General features: G+C 38.9%; 1 pseudogene; it reads right to left on the minus strand.

Moving 5' to 3' along the window:
• Positions 1 to 6,014: 6,014 nt before the first annotated feature.
• The window catches only part of LOC101565784, a 95,440-nt pseudogene continuing 79,990 nt past the window's right edge, over positions 6,015 to 21,464 (minus strand).

The raw sequence follows: 21,464 nt of genomic DNA on the forward strand, positions 1-21,464 counted from the left end.
AGTTACCTGAATGTCAGATTGTTTCCTCATATTTGGGAAGTTTTCTGCTGTTACTTCTGCCCATATTTTTTAAATGTCATTTGTGTTGACTCCTTCTTTCTCATTGATGCCTATTAATCTCATATTGTTCATCTTTGCATCATCTTGCAGGTCATGAATTATTTTTTCCTGCATCCTCGTTGTTTTTAAGAGATCCTTTCTTACCTTTTCACTAACTGCACCAGCATCTTCAAGATCAGAGACTCTGTCTTCGCTTTCACTTAAACTGTTTTCCAAGCTTGTGTTTGAGATTTTAAATTCCTCTATATCTCTTTGACTCTGCTTCATGCAATCTATTTCTTTCCTGTTTTGCTCATTCAAGGAATCTGTCATTTATCTAATCTCTATTTTTTTTTATCAATGTCTTCTTTAGAAGCAGGTATAAATTCTTTTACTGCCGTGTTTTTTTCAGATTGGGTTTCCTCCCTATGTTTCTGTAGTTGGCTCTTTATTTCAGATGCTATGGGTTCAGAGAATTCTTTTATTTGAGAAAGGTCTGCTCTGAATTCTGCTATAACTTTCTGCTGTTGCTTATTTGCTATTGGCGCTATTAATGTGTACATTTGTGCTGAGTTACTAGAAAAGAATTCTTCTCTGAGTTCCTCCATAACTTTCTGCTGTTTTTTATTTACTATTGATATTAATTTATACATTTGAGCTGAGCTAGTTTCCTCTGCACTTGTTCTGGGTGGGCATTCGTTTTGTTCCATATGTTTCTGCTTTTGATTCTTTACTGAAGATGTTATTAATTCAGGGATTTCTTTTTTTATTTCCAATCTGAGTTCCTCTATAACTTTCTGCAGCTGTTTCTTTATTTCAGAAGCCATTGATTCATTGATTTCAGCTGTGTGATTCCCAATTTGTTCTATGTTAGTGTCCTCTGCACTTGTTATGGGTGGGCTTGTGTTCTGAGATTGAATTTTGCTCTTTCTCATTGTCATTTTGTGTAGCACTGTCTTCTTGACTTTTGTTGTAGAGCTTTGGTGCAGTTATATCCTTAGCACCTACTGAAGTTCAGGTGCAGATCTACAAATTTTGGATTTCTCCAGTTGTGCCTGGCTTGGGTCTGGTTGCTGTGCTCAGCTCATTCCTGCTGCTGCCCTTGGAGGTGAACTTGTTGTGCCCTGTCTTAGTTACTCTTCTCTCATTGCTGGGACAAATACCCAACACTCAAAATGAATTAAGAAAAGGTTTATTTAGCTCACAGTTACTGGAGGGTTCTGTCCATATACCACTGGCTCCAAGGCAAATGACAGCAGTTCACACGGCAGAAAACAGTGAAGAGCAGTGGAGGAGCAGCAGCTGTGGCGGCATCCATCAAGCCTCTCTCTTCCTTCTGCACTGACTGCGAAGACCAATGCTCTATAGTGAAGATCGGAGTTCCTGCAAAGTGGCATGACCACAAAGATCAAGCTCCTCTGAAAACTGGAACTTTTCCATGGAAGCGGGGCAGGGCGGCAGGAAACCAGGTCAGGCAGCTTCCTGCCTTTCTCAATTCCTGGGCCCTGCCCACCTGCAGGGATAGTCCCCCATTTTGAGATCTGCTGGATCTGATTCAGCCAAGTTGACACAATGTATCAACTAATACAATCCACCACTTGTCAACTTGGCAACTACATATATACTTTTTAAAGCCAATTTTCAGGCACACAGGACAAGCTTAAACATTTTACAAATTGAACATTGCATTACATTAGAGCCATGACATTACCCCTGGCCCTCCAAAGACTCATGCACAACTGTTTATGCAAAAGGCATTTTAGTCTGTCTCTAAGAGTTGCCAAAGTCCTACCACTTTCAGCAACACTGAAAAGTCCAAGTCCCAAGCTCCCAAGATCTAAGGCAAACTCTTTGCTGAGAGCCCCTCTACAAATGAAAAGTTAAACACTTCTAACATTCACAGGCACAAGATAAGCATTGGCATTCCAAAAGGGATACATAGCAGGATACAAACAATTGGGACCAAAACAAGTCCAAAGTCCAGCAGGGCAAATGTTAAGTCTTGCAGTTCCCTATGGGCCATCCAAAGCACCCTGTAATGAGTTGTGAGCTCCAAAAGCCTTATGTGGCTCCACCCCTATGGCACTTCTGCTGGTAGCTCTTATGGCTTTTCTCTCAGGCCTGCTTTGCTCCCTTTTTGCAGCTTTTCTTAGACCATCCACATTCCTGTCTTTTTCAAACTTCTGAGGTTTCCACTAGATAGGCTTCTCATTCACAGCTTCACATACTGCCCTCTCATGGGCACACTGCCTGGCTTCCCAGGCCTTCTTCTGAAGTCTGGGTGGAAGCCTTCTGAACCTCAGAACACCTGCATCCTGCATGCATCTACAACCAAAGCCATATGGATGATGCCAAGGGCTGCTGCCAGCTGGAGCATTAAGCAAGCTTCCTTCTCTCTTGACTGTAGGAGTTTAGTGCCTGGATTGCTGAGAATTCTGACTCTGATTCCAAGAAACAAATTCTCTATGTTGGTGCCATTCTGTAATCTTGTGTGGCCTCAGCCTCCATTCTGGTACATGGAGCTCTGCAGCTTTCTCCTCAAAGCAAAGTTCTTCACCCTTGTGATTCTGAGGCTGCAAAGGACAAGAACCTGCCATCTCCTGTGATGCCCTCAGGACATTTTTTCCACTCTTCTGTTCCTTCTCAGAAATGGAGATCCTCTCAGCTCTGTCTACACAGTCCACAGCTTTCCTGGTGCTTCCTTTCTGGCCAACCTCACAACATTTTAAATCATCCTTTTGGGCTTTTTGCTCTTCATTCTTAACATAAATCTGGCTAAAAGCCCCCAACAGCAACCATGCCACTGCCCCAATATTTGGCTGCTTTGAAATTTCTTTTTCAATATTAACTATTCCACTGTGCTTAATTTCAGTCTCAGGCAAAGTCTCTGGACAAGAGCAAAATGCAGACAAGCCTTCTGCCAATCCATAACACAAATCATCCACAGTCCGACAACCAATGCTGTCTTTTTTCCCAGCAGAAACCTCCACAGTCAGGCTTCCTATCAGCATTCTGGTCTGAGCTCTGGCCAGAATCTCCCAAACAGTACAGCCAAAGCTGTTCCAGTTCTTCCCTTTTAGGCAACATCTCCAAACCTTTCCTATCTCTTTCCATAAGCCATTCCCAAAAGCTTGTAATCTACATTGTCAGATATAGCCACAGCAATGACCCCACTCCTGGTATCAAATTCTGTCTTAGTTATTCTTCTCTCATTGCTGGGACAAATACCTGACACTCAAAATGAAGAAAGGAAAGGTTTATAGATGTTCTGCTCCTGGACTAACTGGGTGTTTCTGTCCCCTACAGTCTCTGCAGGGATTGCAGCTGCAGGGTTTCACCCCAGGCCTGTAGTCCAGGCCTAGCTGAGTCTGGAGGGGACAAGGTGGAGTAGTGGGGAGAGGCAGTTCTCCCACACACTCACTGGGCCTGGGCTGGACTGGATCTGGGGGTTCCCAGAACGTGACAGAAATTCCTACTCAGTGGGTGGGGTGGAGGGTACTATGGAGTGGTGGGGAGCATCCCAAGGTGGTGAAAGAGGGTCACAACCACAGTGCTCCTGGGCTGCAACCAGTAGGTACCACCATTGCAGGGTATCCGGAAGCTCTCCCACACACTCACCATGCCTGGGCTAGGACTGGATCTGGGGGTTCCTGGAACAGGGCAGAAGTTCCCACTCAGGGGGCGAGGTGGGAGAGGTGCTGCAGAGTGGTGGGGGGCATCGCAGGGGGGTAAAAGAGGGTCTCACCCATGCTGCTCCTGGGCTGGGACCAGTAGGTCCCGCCAGTGTAGGGTAGCAGGAAGCTCTCACACACACTCACCAGGCCTGGGCTAGGAGAGGCAGTTCTCTCACACACTCACTGGGCCTGGGCTGGACTGGATCTGGGGGTTCCCAGAACATGACAGAAATTCCTACTTGGTGGGTGTAGGAATGTATACTCTAATTTGTGAAGAAAATAAGAAGTCAGAGTAAGAAAATACACTGGAGAGACTTCTAGCTGAATGGTGCTCCTTGACACTGTCTTCTTAAGTGAAATTAACGGTACACTCATGTTCAGATATCACACGGGTTCTCTGATTGAGAATCTGAAAGTGTAAAGTGATCCCTAAATTCATAATGGCCATTGGGAAGTGGGAGGAAGATGTTCAAATGTGAAGGAGAATGAGAGATGGAGGAGAATAAAAGAAGGAACAAATAAAAACACACCAAAAATAAGAAAAAGGATTTTGTAAATAATCAGGGGAGGAGGAGTTTAAGGGAGGGATGAAGTATATATGAAAAGAAGGAAAATATCATGTAAATTTACAAATCCCTCTGATGAATTCTATCTATCTATCTATCTATCTATCCATCCATCCATCTCTATCATCTATCTGTCCTAGAAAGACAAAAGCTACCAATAAAATAAAAAAGAATTTAAAAAAGATATCATAGGAAGAGAAATACTGTTTAGGTATGACTTGATTTGCCCTCCAAAAGCTAATTTTTGGTGTGCCTTGAACTCAGGGTACTGATGTTCAAATACGCTGTAAACTTTAAGAAGTTGTATCTGTGAGTCAATGTTTTCCTTATGAAAATGTAATAAAAATTCATATGATCTGGCCACAGAGGTGCATGCTTACATTCCATTCACACTGTGAGGCTGAGGCAGGAGAGCAATCATTTTTCCCCTATCTTGGTCAGTTTAGTGGCTTAGCAAGAACTTGTTCAAAACAAAATTGATGAAAGGGCAGGAAAGCTAATTCATTCAGAAGATCAGTTCAAACTCTAGGGCTAAAATATGTTTCAGAAGTCAGTTAAAATAAGTGAATTAAAATGACAACATATATGAACTGAATTGTTACGTAAATAAACTAGGCTTGGAATTGCACTCTATTACTTAGACATTCCAGGGGATATCACAATTAATTATCAAATGGCAGTTGCTCAGATTGGAAGTTATTATAGAAAACCCTGGACTGTCTTTTCCCTGAAGATCATTTATCTCTCTTTACTCAACAAAGCAAACTACGCTGTGGAAGATCCAGCATGCTGTGGACAACATTTGTGTGCAGCTGTGTAGCACTGTCAAGGAACAAGGCAGAGATGGTGAGGGGTGGAGAAGAGGACTGTACACACTCACTGCAGACACCGCCAGGTCAGTGACTGTGCGCTGGGTGCTCAAGTCACTTTCTCACCAGAGAATAGTTGGCCATTCTGCACTTGAACTTGTTGAATACTTAAGTTCCTTTCACTTTCTGCTGTGTTGGGTGGAGTCTTCTTGGTGGAGTAGTTTAAACATACACCTCAATATGTTTCTATGGGTCATTTACATTTTTACTGGATGCAGTGAGATCCCTGCTTTTCACCTGGACATGTGCAGGTAACCTAGAATGGATGTTGAAGGAAGGAAAGGTTGAGTTTGGGCTGTGCTTGGATAACTTTAAGTAACTGCATGTACCACATACTGAGCCCCTACTCAGCGTTCTAATAAAGCAGAGTGGTGTTCATCTTTCTTCTGGAAGTTTAGATTAATTATAAAGCTTGGTTTTAACTCTTCTTAGACTTTCAAGAATACACACTAGAAAATGTTTGTTGTTCCAATCTCCTGCCAGCTATTAGGCTAGCAGGGGTCTTCAGTAGAAACTGCTTGGGCTCCTGTGTGAACCAGGTGTTCTCCTGGCTGTCTATCTTCTGGTTGTTTAAAATTAATAATATTTATTCATTCTCAAATGTGGTAGCAGCTTGCAATGCTATTTGTCTCTTCATTAGAAGTCAATGCTCAGTTTAAGATTGATTAGCTTTATGTCCCTCCAACCTAGCTCGTAATTCTAGTGAGTCCTCTAATGACAAAGTACTCAAGTGTCATCTAAAGATTTTCTAATATATGACTTTGTCTATTTTAGGCTAATGAGGGAAAATGGTACATGAGCTCTGGAAGTTCCAAAATGTCTATTACTTCTTTAAAGGATATTATCCTTGAAAAGCTTGCATAAGCTCAGCTGAGAATGGGTATAGCCCTGTAAGGGGTGGACTGCAAATGGTCTAGAAGCCCCACCTAGAAAAGCAAGTAGGGAACCTTACTTTCAGTAATTGAGGGCAAGACTTTGAATATGCCCATCTTGTTCTTAGGCTCCAAATGTTAGGGAGGAGGAACATTTGGCTACAGGATAGTGAATGCTTTAAGCACCTCAACTAACTGGTTCTTCTGCAGCTCGCACCTATATTTCAAAACTAGATAATAATGATTTTCTTTCTACAAACTATCTGAACATAAGCCATTTTCACCTTTTTACTTTTTACAGTATCTGTGTTGTAAAAGCATAGTAAAGTCCCTTTCCTTTGCATCCCACTTTAGCCCTAGGGAGCATTAAATGTCTCTCTCAGAATGTAGCAATGCAATGTCTTCCAGGGCCTAATAATGTACTCTAAAGGAATAAGAGACTTTGACTGAGAGATAACCTGGAACACAATAGGAAGATTTTAGGATGTCCCACTTTCTTTCTTTCTTTTTTAAAAAAAGTATTTAGCACAGTGTTTACATGGTCTCACTACATATATTGGACTCATAGTGATTTTGTTTTCAGCCTCCTAAGCTCTGGGATTACAGGCACACTCCACAATGCCCACTCTCAGTTGCTGTCTCAGGGGTGGGGGTGGCATGGCATGCCTTCGATTGAATCTCAGCCACTGTGCTCTGCCTAAGAAGGTGCTTTAGTTCACTAAACTATCTGGCTGGCCCACACCCACCTTATTTGTAATTGATTCCCTCTTAAGAAATCCCCTGAGTAGACCACTCAGAACAGGTGGGTACACTGTTGGAGAGAGGGGAGACAAGATCCAACCAGCCTATCCACCCTTGAAGGTGCACAAGTTTTATCTCCTGAAACACCTCATGAACTATGCACTTATTCTTATTGAATATTTGTGGGTAGAAGATATAACTTGTCTGCTTACAGAAATGTGTACAGAAAGAAGCATAACGAATACATAAAAAGGTAAGTTGGAAGCACAGTGCTTTCCCCTACTGTGCTATAAAAGAGATTACTTTTGGATATAGACAAAAGAGACAATTGACTGGAGGAACTTTGCCCTGGGCCTAGGGCAAGTGAATTTCCAAGGTTCCTGTGTTCTTTCACCTAGTCACTAGGTCAACCTTTCCTAGCAGAATTAGACTGTATTAAATCTTTGGAGGTCACAGGTTAAACTTACATTTATTATCTACAATCACATTTTATATGTTGGTAAAAACACATTAGTTAAGGCTGACAAAAATCTCTTATCTTGGTGAACATATAAGGCACAGATGTAAATCGTTTCCCTGATAGCTGCTGTGGAATGTAAGCTATTGCAAGCTGCCTCTGCCTAATTTCTGAAGCAGTGGCTAATTAAATGGTTCTACTGAAAAGCTGAGAGAGAATTCCTGATTTACTAGAAAATGAAGATAAAAGTAGGTAAGTGGAGACCTTTCAGTGGCCAAGGACCAGTTTCTACAAAACACTTTGGGTATCTGTCAGAGAGTAGCCCTGGCCCTGACCCCTCAGGTGTTCTCAGTTTCTATTGGCCCACACAACCAGAGATCAGTCTCCAGAAGGGAATCCAGCTGTCTCTCTGGTCAACATTCCATCAGCCTTTGGATTCAGAGGAGATTCTCCAAAGATATGCTGGGGGGAGCCTGTCTTCTGCTTCAAGGAGTTGCAGCTGCCCTATAAGCATTTACTAGCTGGCAAAGTAACCACTGTTTGTACAAGTTCTATAAAGGCTAGTTAAAATTCTGAGCAAGATTGCCTAACACATTACTGTAAAGATTTTATTTTTCCCATAAATTTATTGAGCAACAAATAGCAATGAGACAGTTTCAAACCAAATTGGTAGGACAGTTTCAATAATTAACACATTGTATACATTCTTCCTAGTGGTTAATTGCTGTATAAGATGCAGACATGATATCCTACTTACAAACACCATTAGAACAAATCCCTCTATTCATTAAGAGAATGTAACTGTATATAGATCCTAGCCATTTGAATACACAGATACAAAATGGACATTCATCTGCATCCCCTTTTTGTTGTTAAGTTCCGTTATTTGAATACTATATGTGTGTAAACTCAGTAAAATATTCTAAAAGAGTCCAGTAGCCCATAATAGTATTGGGTCTTCTGCTTGACTGACAATGTCAGAAATTGTTGATCTGAGTCCCCAACAGCTCAACATAACAACATGGCTTTCCTTCTTATAGTTCGTTTTTATACTTTTCTGCTGGAAGGTTAAGACCAAGGTAAAGCAGGACCTATGCAACAAGAGTTGTAGCTTTTGGGTCTGATAAGGTCAGTGAAATCCCCTCAGTATTTATCCTGAGATCCTGTACCTCAGATTATAGAACCTTTGTCAGTGCAGCCATGTGGATGAGTCATGGCCATTGCTTGGCCAATGTGCTCTCTGTGAAAGCTTGAGAGAACATTTTCTCTCCAAGCAACTCTCCTTAGGCACACTCTACATCATTGATCACTTTCCTCTTTGGCCCCATAATCTCCTTGATCAGATAATTGGGGACACTACAGAGTTACATGATGTTACAGTACAAGTTCTCATATGTCCTGAGTCTTAAGTGACCTGGAAGGCTAGGGCCAAAATGTTAGCTTTCCTTGCGGCCCTCCTTTTTCTCTAATTTCGGTCTGCAAACTCAGGTTGTTAACCATCCAGAAGACAAGCTTATTGTTATTACCATACAACTTAGGCTGTTAAGCTTAACCTCACTATCTGTTGTAAAGATTTTAAAGTCTGCAAATTATCTCTTATGTACCTAAATGATAACTAGTCCTAGGAGAAAAGATTGGAGATCCTTCCTCATAATAAATGTGTTTCAGTTCCATACATGTGTTACTTTTGGAAATGACTCCTTCTGGTTTCACCCAGAAGTTGGTTCTCTCCACTGTGTTTCAGCTTTAGCCTCCCAAGATAGACCTGCCAAGAACACTAAACTGGGATATGGCTTTTACATGTGTCCTCCTGGTCAGGAATAGTTGTATTTTTCTCATTTAACCCAGATATGGGATATGTGTCATTTTTCTAAAATGACCTCCTTGTCTTTCACATTAACAAATGCTCATCTTTGAAGGACTTCACTTAGTTGAAACACACTAGAGTTTTCATAATTTTACATGCCTCAGAGAAGGAAAGTACAAAGAGTTAGGGAAATTAGAAGTAAGGTCAAAGAAAGGAAACTGAAAGAAAGCAGACCTGACATTTCCTCTAGTATGTGTGTGTGTGTGTGTGGGGGGGGATTAGAGCCAGTCTGTCCCAGTGAAACCTGTCCTCCAAGTCTTTACCAACAATTGCCGACCTAATGTCATTCAGTCAGCAAAAGGAGTCCTGTGTTTCAAATATAGGTATGTTTATTTTCAAAATCTGTGCTAGATTTAAAAGTCCCATTTTACAGAAGTTTTATATAAAGACACTAGGAGGCATTCTAATGTTACTCTCTCTAGCATTATTGTCTAAAGTCAAGCAAGGAATGCCAGCACATTTAGCAAATAGTTCAAATACAACACAATCAGCATGCCATTAAAGAGAATATGCCATTAAAATATCATAGCCTTATAACATTGCCATGCTTTAACTTAGATTTATATACATTTGATCAGCATTTTAACAAAACCATATAAGAGACAAGACAAGGAATTACAAGCAATTTTAACAAAATTGTATGAGACAAAACTTTATAAGGCAAATCATAAATAATTATAAACAAAGATGAAAGACATGCAACATTTGAAGCATAAAATTTCTTACCTAAACAAGTCCCAATCCAGAATTTATGAAAGAAAAATAAAACCTCAGACCTCCATCCAGTGATCTCAGTGGATGACCTCCAAATGGTATAAAGGATTGAATCTCCAGGCCTGAAAAGTACCTGGGAGGAATTAATGTTCTTTGAAACTGAAGAATGAATTTTGGGAACAAATGGAGGTCGAGAGCAGAATATTTATTAGAGGAAAGAAATCTTCTGTCCAAGAGAGGGAGGGACAGAAGGGGAACCCAAGCGTGTTGCACCAGGAAGCTATCTCTTCCAGATATTTTTACAGGTCAAAACCATGTGTATCTAAGGTGGAGAAATTGGAAACTCACTTAGCTGGACATGAGGTGGGACAAAACTATGGTCAACCAGTCCCACTCCATACAAAACAGTCTTCTTCTTCTTCTTCTTCTTCTTCTTCTTCTTCTTCTTCTTCTTCTTCTTCTTCTTCTTCTTCTTCTTCTTCTTCTTCTTCTTCTTCTTCTTCTATTGTACTCATAGTGATTTTCCTGTTTTCATCCTGCCAAGCACTGGGATTACACGTGCACACCTCCACACCCAGTCACAGTTACTATCTCATGTACCCCAGGGGCAGGGCCAGCGCAGCAGACCTGGGATCAAACCCTGGCCACTGGGCTCTGCCTAAGCAGGCACTTTAGTCTGCTGAGCCATTTGGCCAGCCCAAAACCTCTCTTCTTGCTTCTAAATAGAGATGGTGGCCTCCAGGAACAAAGAAGATTCCTTGGCAAATGTTTTCCATCAGGGACGCTGAGAGCTGCTCCAGCTCATCCTGGCAGTATTTGGTAGATGCTGTTTTGTTCTGCAGCAAGATCTTCCTTCTTTTTCTCCACAGTGCTCTGCCAATAAAATGTAAGGAAGTATAGTACAAAGAATGTTTCAGAAAGAAGAGGTAACTGCGATTCTTTTTGACAGATAACACAGAAAAGTATGAACAAAACAAAATAGACAGGGAGCTGGGGAGATAGCTCAGTAGAATAAGTGCTTGTCTGGCAAGCTCAAGGGCTTGAGTTCAATCCCTGGTTCCACAAAAAAAAAAAAAAAAAAAAAAAAAAAAAAAAAAAAAAAAAAAAGACAAACCAAAAAACCAAATGAACAAAGTCAAGAACAATCCCAAACAGAAACAAACAAACAAAATTGTCTGAATTCCTCAAAGTGGACTGGCACATAGAAAAGATCAAAGATAACAGCACTGGGAGGCTGAGACCAGAGGATCACTATAAGACTGAACTGTGCAGTGAGACTCTGTATCCAACAATAAATAAATAAATTAAAAAAAATTAATGGAAGAAAAAAGAGATTTCAGTCCTAATTTTGTCAATTTCCTGTGATTTCTGCAAGATATTCTGAGTCAGGCTCAGTATTTGTAAAATGATGAATTTAAAAAACTTAAAAGATTTATGATTTATTCAGGTATAATACAACTAACAAGGACTGAAACTATACCAATAACCAAATGATTAAATTCTGGATGAAAGTAAAACATCAGAGAATCTGAATGACGGTTGATAAAAATAAAACTCTGATGATCTAAAGCCCCACGAGTGACTTCCATGCATTGTGAACAGAATTTTGAATGCTTTCATGAACTATCTCAGTGCAGCTTGATTGTGGGAGGACACAAGGAACAGGTATTATTTTGTTATTTCTTATAAATCACAATTTAGCTGGACTTACTCAGTAAGAACTAAGATTTTCAGTTAGTATAGAGAGTGAAATTCAACTTTCAGCGACAGTGCGTATGGTATGCAGATGTGTTAGCAGAGGCCTCTTCCTGAACCACCCCTTGATCTGAGAATAGGATGGTGTTCAATCTGTGATTGCATTATGTCACAGGTTACAAGTGGACTTTAAGAAACAGAGAGCACCCTGTTGTGTGTGAGCGAATCCTAAGCATCCTTAAAAGCAGTTTTCTCCAACTTTAGCAGAAAGGAAACCGCTAGAAACAAGAGGAGGAACTGATGACTCCTTGCTGTCTTGGAGGTGGGAAGGACTTCCACAAAGCTTCTAGATGAGGACTAAGCCATTGTGGCACCTGGTGTCCAGCTTCTGCAGAGAGCACTGCACTCAGCCATCTTTGCAGAAATCCACTAAAGAACTGTGAGCTCACAGATACATGATGCTGTTTCGAGCGCATGATAATTTGTTTTGATGCAATATTAAATGTAGTGCTATTTCCTAGAGTGCATTGTAGCTCCTCAGAGCCCTGTTAGCCATAAACCTGTAGGTTCTTTTTAAGATGAAATAGATGTAAACTGTGAGATCACCGAGTGTGGAGTCTAAGCGTGCTTGCAGAAGGAAAGGCTGAGAACGTGTAAATGCTAACGTGCATTACGATCAACTGTTTCTGGAATTCCTGGGTTTCATCCTTGAAGGAGCGCTCCGTGAAGACCATGATGGCCTCCTACTCATGGGTCGCATGCACATCCAGTAGCTCCTGGAACTTGTGAGAAACCGCACTCGCTGAGCCATCTGCTTGCTGTAGTGAACAGCTACCCTCCGCAGGGCTTCCATGTTCTCACGCTGGGCCATAGCGGTCACTGCGTTCTCTAAGCAGGGCAGCGCCCCACTGTTGATGGACTTCCCATAGGTCTCCACCAGAGCTCCCAGCCCTGGATGGTGCATATTTAGAGAATGCATGGAGAGTTCTCACTCATTATTTTTTACAAGTTCTAATGAATGTCATTATAAAAATGATAACTAGTGTATATCTCAAAGTTTTCTTCTCCTTTTCTTCTTAGTTCTAACTCCAGTTCCTTATTTTTCATCTCTGTATGAGTCAATCTCCTTTTAAAAGCATCAGTGTTCTTCTTCCACACTCATTCTTTAATACACAAAATTACTTATTGTAACTAAGAGGTTAGAGGATTTCCTGGAAAAATACTTTCCCACTGAAACAGCAATAATGAATTGATTAGATAATGTGTATTATAAGAATTGATATTCCTATTTCCAAAGAAAAATGCAAGGACCTTTGTAAAAACATTATAACTTTGAAGAAGGCACCACAGAGCATTGTACCAGACGTTGGCCCATCTTGTGAAAACTACAGAATTGTGAAGTTGCCATTGCCATGAGGTCAGTGCTGCTTATATTTGTTTCTTAAATAGTCAGTGAGCATGCATGACACTCTTAGCCTGCTTTATATTTTATACCTGTATCAATTCACAAAATAAGTGAACCAGTGATCCTATGGGACTACCCATTTTAAAGATGTCTCTCCTTAGCAGGAGTCTGTTGTATTCTTAGTGTACTGGGGAAACTAAGCAAATCTATTTCTATGCATGACATGAGTATCTGCTTTTCCATATTTCTTTATAGATGCAAATAAATTGGCAAATCCACAAAGGATTCATAGCTACCTCACTCATCATGAATTGCTGAGATACACTTTGAGATGTCAAAACCAAGAAAAAATGAAACAAATCAAACCAAACCAAAACACAACGTAACACATGATTTCTAGTGACAAAGATTCCTTTTCTCAGGGTGTTCATATTTCCATTGATAAAAATACAGGAACAGAATTTTTTTACTGCATCCTCAAACTCTTTTCCAGTTGGCTTTCTGAAAGAGTTTCAATGTTGAGTAATAGGTTTCTGTGATTTGTAGCTTGGCCAAAGACAAAGCACTTCTACACTGGAAAGAAATACATGATACTCTCTCTTGGAAAGCTGGAATTTTCTCTTTGGGGATTTTTTCCTGTAAAAAAATTCATTGAAAAGACCACCTATAGGTAAGTAGAAAGAGTCTCTCTGCATGACTTGGGTCCTGGATCTGCATCTTCCTTCATCCAGTTATTCAGAGCAGCCATATGCTAATCTACCCAGTGCATGGGTAACCCACTCCTGAGCAGAGCTGAGAGTTGTGGAGAGAAAGAGGAGGCATTTACCTCACACAGAGAAGCTTACAGTTGATTTCTTTATCCCTTGTAGAGTAACCCATGGATTGGTTATGCATGAAAGGTTTGAAATGATTGATTTTTATTTATTTATTTTTAATTAGTACAAGTTTGCAGTACATAATATTTACATTTGAGAGTTGGCACACATACATAACAAGTCTCAATTCCTCTCTTATTCCCTATTCCTCTTTTCCCTCCTCCCTCCCTTTTCTTTGATTCACTTTGTATTTGAAAAAGATCTGTCTACCTACTTCCTATATTCTGACTTTTATTGTTCTCTGTGTTTATAATTCAAGATATAAAAGAGTATAAGTGGAACCATGTGATATTTAAGCTTGTCTAATTTATTTCAGTTAACATAGTGGACTCAAAGTACACCCATTTTCATACAAATACCTTGCATTTATGCTTCTTTAGGGGAGAAGGATATCCCATTGTATGTAAATATCAGGTTTTATTTATCCATTCCTTTGTGATAAATAGTGCATTTTCAAGTTTTAGGTCTTATGAATTCTGCACTGTCATGGGTGTGCACTTAGCACTGAAGTATAAGTAGATTCTTCAGCTCTTTCAGGAAGGATTGATTAATCAAAAATATCAGACCACTTCTGATATTGAGACCCATGTCAGAAGTGAGATGTGGACTCTAGTAATGTCATGGTAGGAGGGCAATTGATATCTAAATGTGTAAAAGAAAAAAAAAATATTTTCAAATGAGAACCATTACACACACAAGGACACACAGACACAAATATACTCCATAATTATATTCAGAGATTGGCTAAGCAGAAAACTCTGAAGTAAAATTAGCCCAAACGCAATTTCAAGTCCTCAGTATGTATTGATATCAAGTAATATTATACTTCATATTGCCTTGCAAAGTTCTGTGACATAAGGCAGCTGTTAATATTTTTACAAAAATGAAAAAAATGTTATACTTAGGAACTACTGTTTATTCATTCTTATAACTATAGTCTTTATTAGGAATATGTTAACTCCTTATTAGGATTATGATAAACTCATGTTATTAGCAGGATAAAATATTGTGTAAGGCTATAGGATGAAGAAGATGATATTATCAAAAAGGTGAGAATCAGCCCAGGCAAGGCCCTGCCTGTGAGGGAGAACTTCTGCCGCACTTTTAGGACCCCTCCAGAACCAGCCTAAACCCAGACCCGGTGAGTATGTGGGAGAGGCTCCGCACTTCTCTGTCCCTGCTGGACACCTCTGGACCTAGTCCAAGCCCAGTGCATGAGTGAAACCTTTAGTTTTGCTCTTGGGACCGCTCTGAACCCCTCCAGAACCAGGCCAGACCCAGGCCCAGCATGTGAGTGAGAACTTCCACTGCACTCTCAGAACCCCTCAAGACACAACCCAAGCCTGGCACAGCATGTATGGAGAGGGTCCACTGTCCCGTTTGCCTATTAGATCCCTCTGGACCCAGCTCAGGTCCACTTGTGAATGAGTTGTTCTGTCCTGCTCTCTGGACCACTCCAGACCCAGCCAAGCATAGGTATAAAGGTCTGGGGTGAAACTTTGCAGCTAAAGTGCCTGCAGAGAGGATAGGGGCCAGAACCACTCAGCTAATCAAGGAGTAGAACAATTTGCTAGAGAAGCACAACAGGTTCACTACCAAGGCCTACAGCAAGACGAAGATGAGCACAGAGGCCAGATCCAAGCCAGGCACAACTGGATGAATTCAAACTTTTTAGATCTGCACCTGAATTTCAGTGAGTGGTAAGAATATAACTGCACCAAAGCTCTATGCCAAAGGTCAGAGGACTGTGCTATACAAAATGACAAAGAAAAGGAACAAAATGCCATTTCAGGCCCTGAGACCAGCAAGAACAAGTACAGAAGACAATAGCACAGAGGAAATTGAAAATCATACAGCTCAAATGTCTGAATTAATAGCATCTGAAGTAAAGAAAAAACTGCAGAAATGTATAGAGAAACTCAGATCAGAAATAATCTCTGAAATGAAAAAGAAATCTCTGAATTAATAGCATCTGAAGTAAAGAATCAAATGCAGAAACATATAGAGGAAATCAGATCAGAAATAGTCTCTGAAGTGGAAAAGAGAAAGAATAATTATCACGAGTGAATTAATAGCTGCTTGTCAAGAACACACTGATAAAAATAGAGGAGATTAGAAAAATGATGGAATCATTGAATAAGCAATATAGCAAAGAAATCAAATGTATGAAGCACAGTCAAAGAGATACAAAGGAAATTAAAATATCAATCACAAGAATGCAAAACTGTTTGAGTGAATGTGAAGATAATTTTAGATCTTGAAGATGCCATTGCAGCCTAGGGAAGAGGTAAGAAAATATCTCTTAAAAACACCTAGGATGCAGCAAAAAATAGTTCATCACCTATAAGACGATGCAAAGATGAACAATGTGAGACCAATAGGCATCAATGAGAAAGGAGTCAATACAAATGATACAAAAAGAATATGGGTAGAAGTAAATCAGAGAACTTCCCAAATATGGGAAAACAATATGACATTCAGTAACTGAAGCATACAGAACTCCAAAGAATATCAACCCAATTAGAAACAAACCAAGACATATAATAGTCAAGATCCCAAAAATCTAGCACAAGAACAATACAGTGAAATCCACTAGAGAAAAGAAACAAATCACATTTATAGGAAAACCAATCATAATATTGGCAGACTTCTCTTCACACAGCATGAAGTCAAGAAGAGCATGGAGCAGAGTACTTCAACTACTTTATGAAAACAAATGACAGCCCAGACTGCTATACCCTGAAAGTTTGATGGACAAATGAAATAATTCCACAACAAAGATCAACTAAATAATTTCATGATGAAAAACCCAACACTACACAGATTACTAAAAGATGTTCTAGTCAGGGACCAAAATGCTCAGAAATCCACAAACATAAACAGAAGAAACCCACTAAATCAGGCAAACAATTAAATACAGGAGAAAAAGGAGTAAAAAAGGTGGGTAAATAACATGTCAAGCATAAATCAATACATCTAAATTATAACCATCAATGCACATGGACTCAATTCACCAATTAAGAGAAATAAACTGCCACAGTAGATTAGGAAACAAAGTCCAACAATGTGCTATATAAAAGAAACACACTTAACTCATAAAGAAATACATAGGATGAAAGTCAAAGGATGGAATACACTACTACATGCTTCAGCAACTCAGAAACAAGTAGGGATAGCAATCCTCTTGTGAGACAGTCTTAACTTCAAACCAAGAATGGGCAAATGAAATAACAAAGGCCAGTATATATGGGTTAGGGGAAAAATTCAAGAGGAAACGTTCATAAATATGTATATACCAAGCATGGGAGCATGCAAATATATAAGACAAATCTTAACAGACATGAAGAATCTAATATTCAAAATCACAGTCTTAAAAGGAGACCTTAACACCCCCTTATCCCAAAAAGATAGATCAAGCAGGCATAAAATTAGCAAAGAGATAACAGAACTGAACCACACCTTGGAACAAATGGACTTAGTGGACATACACAGAGAGTTCCACCCAAACATAGCTGAATACACATTTTTCTCAGCTGCACATGGGTCATTTTAAAAAATAGGCTACATACTAGTCCATGACTCATGCTTAAATATATGCAAGAAAACAGAAATTATCCCTCCATATCATCTGACAACAGTGCAATGAAACTGGAAGTAAATGACAAAAGAAACCAGAAAAAAAAACCCTAAATACATGGAAATTAAACGACAACCTTCTTAGCATTCAATGGGTCACAGATGAAATTAAATAAGAAGTTGAACAACATCTACAGTTCAGTGAAAATGCAAGCAAAACTTATGGGAATTTATAGGATGTGATGAAAGCAGTTCATAGAGGAAAATTTATAGCTGTGAACTCACACACTGGGAAAACAGAATGGGAACAACTAAACACACTAATGTTGCACCTTCAACATCTAGGAAAGGAAGAGCAAAAGAAGCCCAGAGCCCAAAGATGGGATGAAAAAATAAAGATTAGAGCAGAAATTAATTAAATTGAGAAAAAGAAAACAGTTCAAAAATTAATCAATCAAAAATCTGCTTCTTTGAATGATTAAAAAAATCGATAAGCACTTAGCTAACCTCATCAAAAATAAGAAAGAACTCAAATACAAGCAAAAAATAATGAAAAGGGTATAGTTACCATAGACCTAGTGAAAATTCAGAAGATTATCAAGAGCAACTTTCAGAATCTTTACTATTACAGAATAGAAGACACACACAACATGGACAGATTCTTAGAAAGGTGCAAATTACCAAAACTGAATGAAGAAGATATACTAACTCTCAATAAGTCAATAACAATGAATGAAGTATGAAATGTAATAAAAATCTTACCAACAAGGAAAAGTCCAGTTCCTCAGAGATTTACAGCTGAATTCTACAAGAAATTTACAGAAAATATAATCCCCATACATCTCAATCTCTTCAATGAAATTGAAAAGGAAGGAATTCTCCCAAAATCGTTCCCGGTGGTAAGTGCTATACTGTCAGCAAAATCAGGGAAAGACACAACTAAAAAAAGAGAACTACATGTCACTCTCCTTCATGAACATAAATGCAAAAAATCCTAAATAAAATCCAAGCAAATAGGATGCAGTAAATCATCAAGAAGAACGTATACCTTAAACAGGTAGAATTCATCCCAGGGATTCAAGGATGGTTCAATATATGCAAATCGATAAATGTAATAAAGTATGTCAATAAAGCTAAATCTAAAAACCACAAGACCATCTCAATTGGTGAAGAAAAGTCTTTTGACGAAGTCCAACACTCACTCATATTCAAAGTCCTATAGAAAATAGGAGTAGATGGCTTCTACTTCAATCTGATAAAAGCCATCTACGACAACCCAATGGGTAACATAATTCTAAGAGGGAAAACCCTGAAATCTCTTACTCTCAGATCTGGTACAAGACAAGGATGTCCTCTACCACAACTCCTATTCAAAATAGTTCTGGAGTCACTAGCTACAGCAATTAGACAATAGAGAGAAATAAAATGAATAAGAATGGGAAAAGTTGAACTATCATTATTTGCAGATCACATGATAATTTACTTGCAAGACCCAAAAAACTTCACCAAGAAGCTACTAGAATTGACACACAAATTCAGTAGCATAGCAGGATGTAAAATCAATACCCAAAAGTCAATAGCTTTCCTCTACACAGATAAAAAACTCACTGAGAGGGAAATTAGAGAAACAATACATTTTACAATAGCACCGCAGAAAATGAAGTACCTAAGAATTACTCTAACTAAAGAAGTCAAAGATTTATTCAATGAAATTTTCAGTACTCTGAAAAAACAGATCATAGTGGTTTTCACGAAATGGAATGATATTCCCTGCTTCTGGATAGGAAGACCCAACATTGTGAAGATGGCCATACTCCCCAATTTGTTGTAAAGATTTCATGCAATCCTTATCAAATTACCAACAACATGCCTCAATGACCTAGAGAGATCGTTTCAAAAATTTATTTAGAAGCAGAAAACTCCTACAATAGGAAAGGCAATCCTGGGCAACAAGACAAGGCAGGAGGCATTATAATTCCTGACTTGAAATTATACCACAAGGCTACTTTCATAAAATCAGCATGGTATTGGCAATGATATAGACCAGAGGATAAATGGAATAGATTAGAAGATGCCAAAGCATCCACGAACACACTAGGTCATCTTATCTTCGACAAAGAGGCCAAGCATGCTTACTAGATGAAAACTAGCATGCTTAAAATGTGATGCTACAAAAACTGGCTTTCTACATGCCAAAAACTAAAACTAGACCCAGTTCTATCACCACACACCAAGCTAACATCAAAATGGATTAAAGATCAAAACTTTAAAACAGTAATACTAAAGCTCCTGGAAGAGAAAGTAGAAGGAACTCTTGAAGACATATTGGTAGTCAAACATTTCATGAGGGTGTTTGAGTGACTTTGCCAGATACAAAGGTTTCATTTCTTGTTATATAGGTTTTGCTTTATCTTGGTCTTAACCATCCAGTAGAAAAGTATAAAAACAATTAAAAAAAATAGTTCCATACTAATATGCTGAGCTGTAAAAGGCTCAAGTCAATGACTTCTGACATTGCCAGTCCTGCAGATAACCCACTATTGTTATGGACTACTGGATTATTTTGCTGAATTAATGCACCTACAATATTTAAATGGTAATGAAATACCCATTTCTGACAAAAATAAACAAAATTGGTGATATATATGAAGAACCATTTTTAATATTGTTAGCATAGTTATATAGCTATATTCTCTTAATTCAATGAATATAAAGATTTGTACTTGATAATGTTTGGCCAAGATATCATGTCTGCATCTTGTACTATGAATAATCACTAGGAAGACAACAATATGCAATGTATTAATTGTTGAAACTGTCCTACGAATTGGTTTTGAAAGTGTCTCATTGCTATTTGTTTTTCAATAAAATTAATAAAAAATAAAATTAATGATAAAAAATAAAAGAAAAAACTAAAAGGTATAATGCAAGATTAGACATTATTAGAAACACATGTCAATGTTGTTAATTTCAGAAACATTTAATGTATTAATATGGTTTCAGTTAAAGAAATCACTGTCCAGATTAGTAAAATATAATGTACTAAATAAGATATCTTTTTTTTTGTGGAACTGGGGATTGAACTCAGTCCCTTGTGCTTGCCAGGGAAGTGCTTATTCTACTGAGCCATCTCTCTGACCACAAGATATCTATTTTTAATTAGCTCATTAAAGTTCAGTGTAGTTCTGGATTTAACAATTTTTAATTTGATGAGTTATCTTGTTCCAAATAGAATATAAGTAGATAAACTTGGTAAGTAATTACATTACCCTCAGAATGTAATGTTATTCATTGTAGTCTTACTTTTTTTATGGTATTCACCGATGTAAAATTATTTGATGTGACATTGAGCCTTAAATTTCCTTAGGAGTTTAAATCTCAGCCTCTCAAAATGTTTAACTGCAAATAACCACAAATACCATGGCCAACTGTCAATCACCAAATGTTATCTGTGAAGTGCTGAAAGTCAGAGCTTAGCAGTCCCTAGTGTCCTAAGCTTCCTCTCCCCAAGCCACACCCCAATACACAGAATCAGCTTCAAGGTATTCTCCAGGTACTTGTCTTCCATGACTGGGTGTCCATTTAACTTCAGCTCCAGCATGAAATCCTGAACAGACCAAATAAAGTCTGGAAAGAAACTCACAAACTCGGTGGAGTCCTCTAATTCATCATGTCTGGAGCCAGCTTTTGCCCTGATCAGCTGTGTTAATTCAGTCTCATAGCTGGGATCTCACCTAAGGAATGAGAGGCACCACAGTTCTTGGATGTCCCTTAGAAATACATCTTAGCAGCATTTCTATGTGTTGTGTGCCAGCTTTTAACATCAAAATCGCAGCAAAAAGAAACAGCTTCAGTTATCATTTCTCTAAAGCCAGCGACACACACATCCTTGCTCCTGGAAGGATACTGCAGCTGCTCCAGGGCCTGGTGGTTGATGGTGCTCATGTTGTTGTAGACAAAGGTGCTGCTCAGAAACACGGCCAGGGCGAAGATCCAGGAGTCATTCTTAGGGTCACCCTAGAAAGCACATTAGAGCAGGCACTAAGGAATCTATAATCTTTTTTCTTTCTTTCTTTCTTTCTTTCTTTCTTTCTTTCTTTCTTTCTTTCTTTCT

Source organism: Octodon degus, unplaced genomic scaffold (genome assembly GCF_000260255.1).
Source record: "Octodon degus isolate 3935 unplaced genomic scaffold, OctDeg1.0 scaffold00074, whole genome shotgun sequence".
Classification (NCBI taxonomy): Eukaryota; Metazoa; Chordata; class Mammalia; order Rodentia; family Octodontidae; genus Octodon; species Octodon degus.